We start from the raw sequence: 7858 nt of genomic DNA on the forward strand, positions 1-7858 counted from the left end.
CCCCCGGTACTCCGGTAAAATCACGATTTCACCCGGAACATTTCCGATATCCAAATATAGGCTTCCAATATATCAATCTTTATGTCTCGGCCATTTAGAGACTCCTCGTCATGTCCGTGGTCACATCCGGGACTCCAAACAACCTTTGGTACATCAAAACACAAAAAGCCTTATTACGATCGTCACCGAACTTTAAGCGTGCGGACCCTACGGGTTCGAGAACTATGTAGACATGACCGAGACACGTCTCCGGTCAATAACCAACAGCGGAACCTGGATGCTCATATTGGCTCCTACATATTCTACAAAGATCTTTATCGGTCAGACCGCATAGCAACATACGTTGTTCCCTTTGCCATCGGTATGTTACTTGCCCAAGATTTGATTGTCGGTATCTCAATACCTAGTTCAATCTCATTACCGGCAAGTCTCTTTACTCGTTCCGTAATACATCATCCTGCAACTAACTTATTAGTTGCAATGCTTGCAAGGCTTGAGTGATGTGCATTACCGAGAGGGCCCAGAGATACCTCTCCGACAATCGGAGTGACAAATCCTAATCTCGAAATACGCCAACCCAACAAGTAACTTCGCAGACACCTGTAGAGCACCCTTATAATCACCCAGTTACGCTGTGACGTTTGGTAGCACACAAAGTGTTCCTCCGGTAAACGGGAGTTTCATAATCTCATAGTCATAGGAACATGTATAAGTTATGAAGAAAGCAATAGCAACAAACTAAACAATCAAGTGCTAAGCTAACGGAATGGGTCAAGTCAATCACATCATTCTCCTAATGATGTGATCCTGTTAATCAAATGACAACTCATGTCTATGGTTAGGAAACATAACCATCTTTGATTAACGAGCTAGTCAAGTAGAGGCATACTAGCGACTCTCTGTTTTTGTCTATGTATTCACACATGTATTATGTTTCCGGTTAATACAATTCTAGCATGAATAATAAACATTTATCATGATATAAGGAAATAAATAATAACTTTATTATTGCCTCTAGGGCATATTTCCTTCAGTCTCCCACTTGCACTAGAGTCAATAATCTAGATTACACAGTAATGATTCTAACACCCATGGAGCCTTGGTGCTAATCATGTTTTGCTCGTGGAAGAGGCTTAGTCAGCGGGTCTGCAACATTCAGATCCATATGTATCTTGCAAATTTCTATGTCTCCCACTTGGAATAAATCCCGAATGGAATTGAAGCATCTCTTGATGTGTTTGGTTCTCTTGTGAAATCTGGATTCCTTCGCCAAGGCAATTGCACCAGTATTGTCACAAAAGATTTTCATTGGACCCGATGCACTAGGTATGACACCTAGATCGGATATGAACTCCTTCATCTAGACTCCTTCATTTGCTGCTTCCGAAGCAGCTATGTACTCCGCTTCACATGTAGATCCCGCCACGACGCTTTGTTTAGAACTGCGCCAACTGACAGCTCCACCGTTCAGTAAAAACACGTATCCGGTTTGCGATTTAGAATCGTCCGGATCAGCGTCAAAGCTTGCATCAACGTAACCATTTACGATGAGCTCTTTGTCACCTCCATATACGAGAAACATATCCTTAGTCCTTTTCAGGTATTTCAGGATGTTCTTGACCGCTGTCCAGTGATCCACTCCTGGATTACTTTGGTACCTCCCTGCTAGACTTATAGCAAGGCACACGTCAGGTCTGGTACATAGCATTGCATACATGATAGAGCCTATGGCTGAAGCATAGGGAACATCTTTCATTTTCTCTCTATCTTCTGCGGTGGTCGGACATTGAGTCTTACTCAACTTCACACCTTGTAACACAGGCAAGAACCCTTTCTTTGCTTGATCCATTTTGAACTTTTTCAAAACCTTGTCAAGGTATGTGCTTTGTGAAAGTCCAATTAAGCGTCTTGATCTATCTCTATAGATCTTAATGCCCAATATGTAAGCAGCTTCACCGAGGTCTTTCATTGAAAAACTCTTATTCAAGTATCCCTTTATGCTATCCAGAAATTCTATATCATTTCCAATCAATAATATGTCATCCACATATAATATCAGAAATGCTACAGAGCTCCCACTCACTTTCTTGTAAATACAGGCTTCTCCAAAAGTCTATACAAAACCAAATGCTTTGACCACACTATCAAAGCGTTTATTCCAACTCCGAGAGGCTTGCACTAGTCCATAAATGGATCGCTGGAGCTTGCACACTTTGTTAGCTCCCTTTGGATCGACAAAACCTTCTGGTTGCATCATATACAACTCTTCTTCCAGAAATCCATTCAGGAATGCAGTTTTGACATCCATTTGCCAAATTTCATAATCATAAAATGCGGCAATTGCTAACATGATTCGGACAGACTTAAGCATTGCTACGGGTGAGAAGGTCTCATTGTAGTCAATCCCTTGAACTTGTCGAAAACCTTTTGCAACAAGTCGAGCTTTGTAGACAGTAACATTACCGTCAGCGTCAGTCTTCTTCTTGAGGATCCATTTATTCTCAATTGCTTGCCGATCAACGGGCAAGTCAACCAAAGTCCACACTTTGTTCTCATACATGGATCCCATCTCAGATTTCATGGCTTCTAGCCATTTTGCGGAATCTGGGCTCACCATCACTTCTTCATAGTTCGTAGCTTCATCATGATCTAGTAGCATGACTTCCAGAACAGGATTACCGTACCACTCTGGTGCGGATCTTACTATGGTTGATCTACGAGGTTCGGTAGTAACTTGATCTGAAGTTTCATGATCATTATCATTAGCTTCATCACTAATTGGTGTAGGTGTCACAGAAACCGGTTTCTGTAATGTACTACTTTCCAATAAGGGAGCAGGTACAGTTACCTCATCAAGTTCTACTTTTCTCCCACTCACTTCTTTCGAGAGAAACTCCTTCTCTATAAAAACTCCGAATTTAGCAACAAAAGTTTTGCCTTCGGATCTATGATAGAAGGTGTACCCAACAGTCTCCTTTGGGTATCCTATGAAGACACATTTCTCCGATTTGGGTTCGAGCTTATCAGGTTGAAGCTTTTTCACATAAGCATCACAGCCCCAAACTTTCCAAAACGACAACTTTGGTTTCTTGCCAAACCACAGTTCATAAGGCGTCGTCTCAACGGATTTCGATGGTGTCCTATTTAACATGAATGCAGCCGTCTCTAAAGCATAACCCCAAAACGATAACGGTAAATCAGTAAGAGACATCATAGATCGCACCATATCTAATAAAGTACGACTATGACGTTCGGACACACCATTACGCTGTGGTGTTCCGGGTGGCGTGAGTTGCGAAACTATTCCGCATTGTTTCAAATGTAGACCAAACTCGTAACTCAAATATTCTCCTCCACGATCAGATCGCAGAAACTTTATTTTCTTGTTACGATGATTTTCAACTTCACTCTGAAATTATTTGAACTTTTCAAATGTTTCAGACTTATGTTTCATTAAGTAGATATACCCATATCTGCTTAAATCATCTGTGAAGGTGAGAAAATAACGATATCCGCCACGAGCCTCAACATTCATTGGACCACATACATCTGTATGTATGATTTCCAACAAATCCGTTGCTCTCTCCATAGTACCGGAGAACGACGTTTTAGTCATCTTACCCATGAGGCACGGTTCGCAAGTACCAAGTGATTCATAATCAAGTAGTTCCAAAAGTCCATCAGTATGGAGTTTCTTCATGCGCTTTACACCGATATAACCTAAACGGCAGTGCCACAAATAAGTTGCACTATCATTATCAACTCTGCATCTTTTGATTTCAACATTATGAACATGTGTATCACTACTATCGAGATTCATCAAAAATAGACCACTCTTCAAGGGTGCATGACCATAAAAGATATTACTCATATAAATAGAACAACCATTATTCTTTGATTTAAATGAATAACCGTCTCGCATCAAACAAGATCCAGATATAATGTTCATGCTCAACGCTGTCACCAAATAGCAATTATTTAGGTCTAATACTAATCCCAAAGGTAGATATAGAGGTAGCGTGCCGACCGCGATCACATCGACTTTGGAACCATTTCCCACGCGCATCGTCACCTCGTCCTTAGCCAATCTTCACTTAATCCGTAGCCCCTGTTTCGAGTTGCAAATGTTAGCAACAGAACCAGTATCAAATACCCAGGTGCTACTGCGAGCATTAGTAAGGTACACATCAATAACATGTATATCACATATACCTTTGTTCACTTTGCCATCCTTCTTATCCGCCAAATACTTGGGGCAGTTCCGCTTCCAGTGACCAGTCTGCTTGTAGTAGAAGCACTCAGTCTCAAGCTTAGGTCCAGACTTGGGTTTCTTCTCCTGAGCAGCAACTTGTTTGCTGTTCTTCTTGAAGTTCCCTTTTTTCTTCCCTTTGCCCTTTTTCTTGAAACTGGTGGTCTTATTGACCATCAACACTTGATGCTCCTTCTTGATTTCTACCTCCGCGGCTTTTAGCATCGCGAAGAGCTCAGGAATAGTTTTATTCATCCCTTGCATATTATAGTTCATCATGAAGCTTTTGTAGCTTGGTGGCAGTGATTGAAGAACTCTGTCAATGACACTATCAACAGGAAGATTAACCCCCAGTTGAGTCAAGTGATTATGATACCCAGACATTTTGAGTATATGTTCACTGACAGAACTATTCTCCTCCATCTTGCAGCTATAGAACTTATTGGAGACTTCATATCTCTCAATCCGGGCATTTGCTTGAAATATTAACTTCAACTCCTGGAACATCTCATATGCTCCATGACATTCAAAACATCGTTGAAGACCCGGTTCTAAGCCGTAAAGCATGGCACACTGAACTATCGAGTAGTCATCAGCTTTGCTCTGCCAGACGTTCATAACATCTAGTGTCGCTCCTGCAGCAGGCTTGACACTTAGCGGTGCTTCCAGGACGTAATTCTTCTGTGCAGCAATGAGGATAATCCTCAAGTTACGGACCTAGTCCGTGTAATTGCTACCATCATCTTTCAACTTTGCTTTCTCAAGGAACGCATTAAAATTCAACGGAACAACAACACGAGCCATCTATCTACAATCAAACACAGACAAGCAAGATACTATCAGGTACTAAGTTCATGATAAATTTAAGTTCAATTAATCATATTAATTAAGAACTCCCACTTAGAAAGATATCCCTCTAATCCTCTAAGTGATCACGTGATCCAAATCAACTAAACCATGTCCGATCATCACGTGAGATGGAGTAGTATCAATGGTGAACATCAATATGTTGATCATATCTACTATATGATTCACGCTCGACTTTTCGGTCTCCGTGTTCTGAGGCCATATCTGTTATATGCTAGGCTCATCAAGTTAAACCTGAGTATTCCGCGTGTGCAACTGTTTTGCACCCGTTGTATTTGAACGTAGAGCCTATCACACCCGATCATCACGTGGTGTCTTAGCACGAAGAACTTTTGCAACGGTGCATACTCAGGGAGAACACTTATACTTTGATAATTTATTGGGGGATCATCTTATAATGCTACCGTCAATCAAAGCAAGATAAGATGCATAAAAGATAAACATCATATGCAATCAATATAAGTGATATGATATGGCCATCATCATCTTGTGCTTGTGATCTCCATCTCCGAAGCACCTTCATGATCACCATCGTCACCGGCGCGACACCTTGATCACCATCGTAGCATCGTTGTTGTCTTGCCAATCTTATGCTTCCACGACTATCGCTACCGCTTAGTGATAAAGTAAAGCATTACAACGCAATTGCATTGCATAAATAAAGCGACAACCATATGGCTCCTGCCAGTTGCCGATAACTCGGTTACAAAACATGATCATCTCATACAATAAAATTTAGCATCATGTCTTGACCATATCACATCACAACATGCCATGCAAAAACAAGTTAGACGTCCTCTACTTTGTTGTTGCAAGTTTTACGTGGCTGCTACGGGCTTAGCAAGAACCGTTATTACCTACGCATCAAAACCACGACGATAGTTTGTCAAGTTGGTGTTGTTTTAACCTTCACAAGGATCGGGCGTAGCCACACTTGGTTCAACTAAAGTTGGAGAAACTGACACCCGCCAGCCACCTGTGTGCAAAGCACGTCGGTAGAACCAGTCTCGCGTAAGCGTACGCGTAATGTCGGTCTGGGCCACTTCATCCAACAATACCACCGAACCAAAGTATGACATGCTGGTAAGCAGTATGACTTATATCGCCCACAACTCACTTGTGTTCTACCCGTGCACAACATCAACACATAAAACCTAGGCTCTGATGCCACTGTTGGGGAACGTAGTAATTTCAAAAATTTCCTACGCACACGCAAGATCATGGTGATGCATAGCAACGAGAGGGGAGAGTGTTGTCTACGTACCCTCGTAGACTGGCAACGGAAGTATTGACACAACATAGAGGAAGTAGTCGTACGTCTTCCCGATCCGACCGATCCATGTACCGAACGTACGGCACCTCCGAGTTCTGCACACGTTCAACTCAGTGACGTCCCTCGAGTTCTGATCTAGCAAAACGTTGAGGGAGAGTTTCGTCAGCACGACGGCATGATGACGGTGATGATGTTCTACCGACGCAGGGCTTCGCCTAAGCACCGCTACGATATGACCGAGGTAGAATATGGTGGAAGGGGGCACCGCACACGGCTAAGGAACGATCACGAGGATCAACTTGTGTGCCATGGGGTGCCCCCTTTCCTCAGTATATAAAGGAGGGAGAGGGGGAGGTGCGGCCGGCCCTATGGGTGCGCCTGGAGGAGTCCTACTCCAACCGGGAGTAGGACTCCCCCCTCTTGCCTTGTTGGAAAAGGAAGGAGGAAGGGAGAAAGAGGAAAGGGGGGCACCGCCCCCCTTCCTTGTCCTATTAGGACTAGGGGGGAGGGGCACGCGGCCTGCCCTGGCCGGCCCTCCTCTTCTCCCTTATGGCCCATGTAGGCCCAATAACCCCCGGGGGGTTCCGATAACCCCCCGGTACTCCGGTAAAATCCCGATTTCACCCGGAACGTTTCCGATATCTAAATATAGGCTTCCAATATATCAATCTTTATTTCTCGGCCATTTCGAGACTCCTCGTCATGTCTGTGATCACATCCGAGACTTCGAACAACCTTCGGTACATCAAAACACAAAAACCCTTATTACAATCGTCACCGAACTTTAAGCGTGCGGACCCTACGGGTCTGAGAACTATGTAGACATGACCGAGACACGTCTCCGGTCAATAACCAATAGCGGAACCTGGATGCTCATATTGGCTCCTACATATTCTACGAATATCTTTATCGGTCAGACCGCATAACAACATACGTTGTTCCCTTTGTCATCGGTATGTTACTTGCCCGAGATTCGATCGTCGGTATCTCAATACCTAGTTCAATCTCGTTACTGGCAAGTCTCTTCACTCGTTCCGTAATACATCATCCTGCAACTAACTTATTAGTTGCAATGCTTGCAAGGCTTGAGTGATGTGCATTACCGAGAGGGCCCAAAGATACCTCTCCGACAATCGGAGTGACAAATCCTAATCTCGAAATACGCCAACCCAACAAGTAACTTCGGAGACACCTGTAGAGCACCTTTATAATCACCCAGTTACGTTGTGACGTTTGGTAGCACACAAAGTGTTCCTTCGGTAAACGGGAGTTGCATAATCTCGTAGTCATAGGAACATGTATAAGTTATGAAGAAAGCAATAGCAACAAACTAAACGATCAAGTGCTAAGCTAACGGAATGGGTCAAGTCAATCACATCATTCTCCTAATGATGTGATCCCATTAATCAAATGACAACTCATGTCTATGGTTAGGAAACATAACCATCTTTGATTAACGAGCTAGTCAA

Source organism: Triticum dicoccoides, chromosome 1A (genome assembly GCF_002162155.2).
Source record: "Triticum dicoccoides isolate Atlit2015 ecotype Zavitan chromosome 1A, WEW_v2.0, whole genome shotgun sequence".
NCBI classification, from domain to species: domain Eukaryota; kingdom Viridiplantae; phylum Streptophyta; class Magnoliopsida; order Poales; family Poaceae; genus Triticum; species Triticum dicoccoides.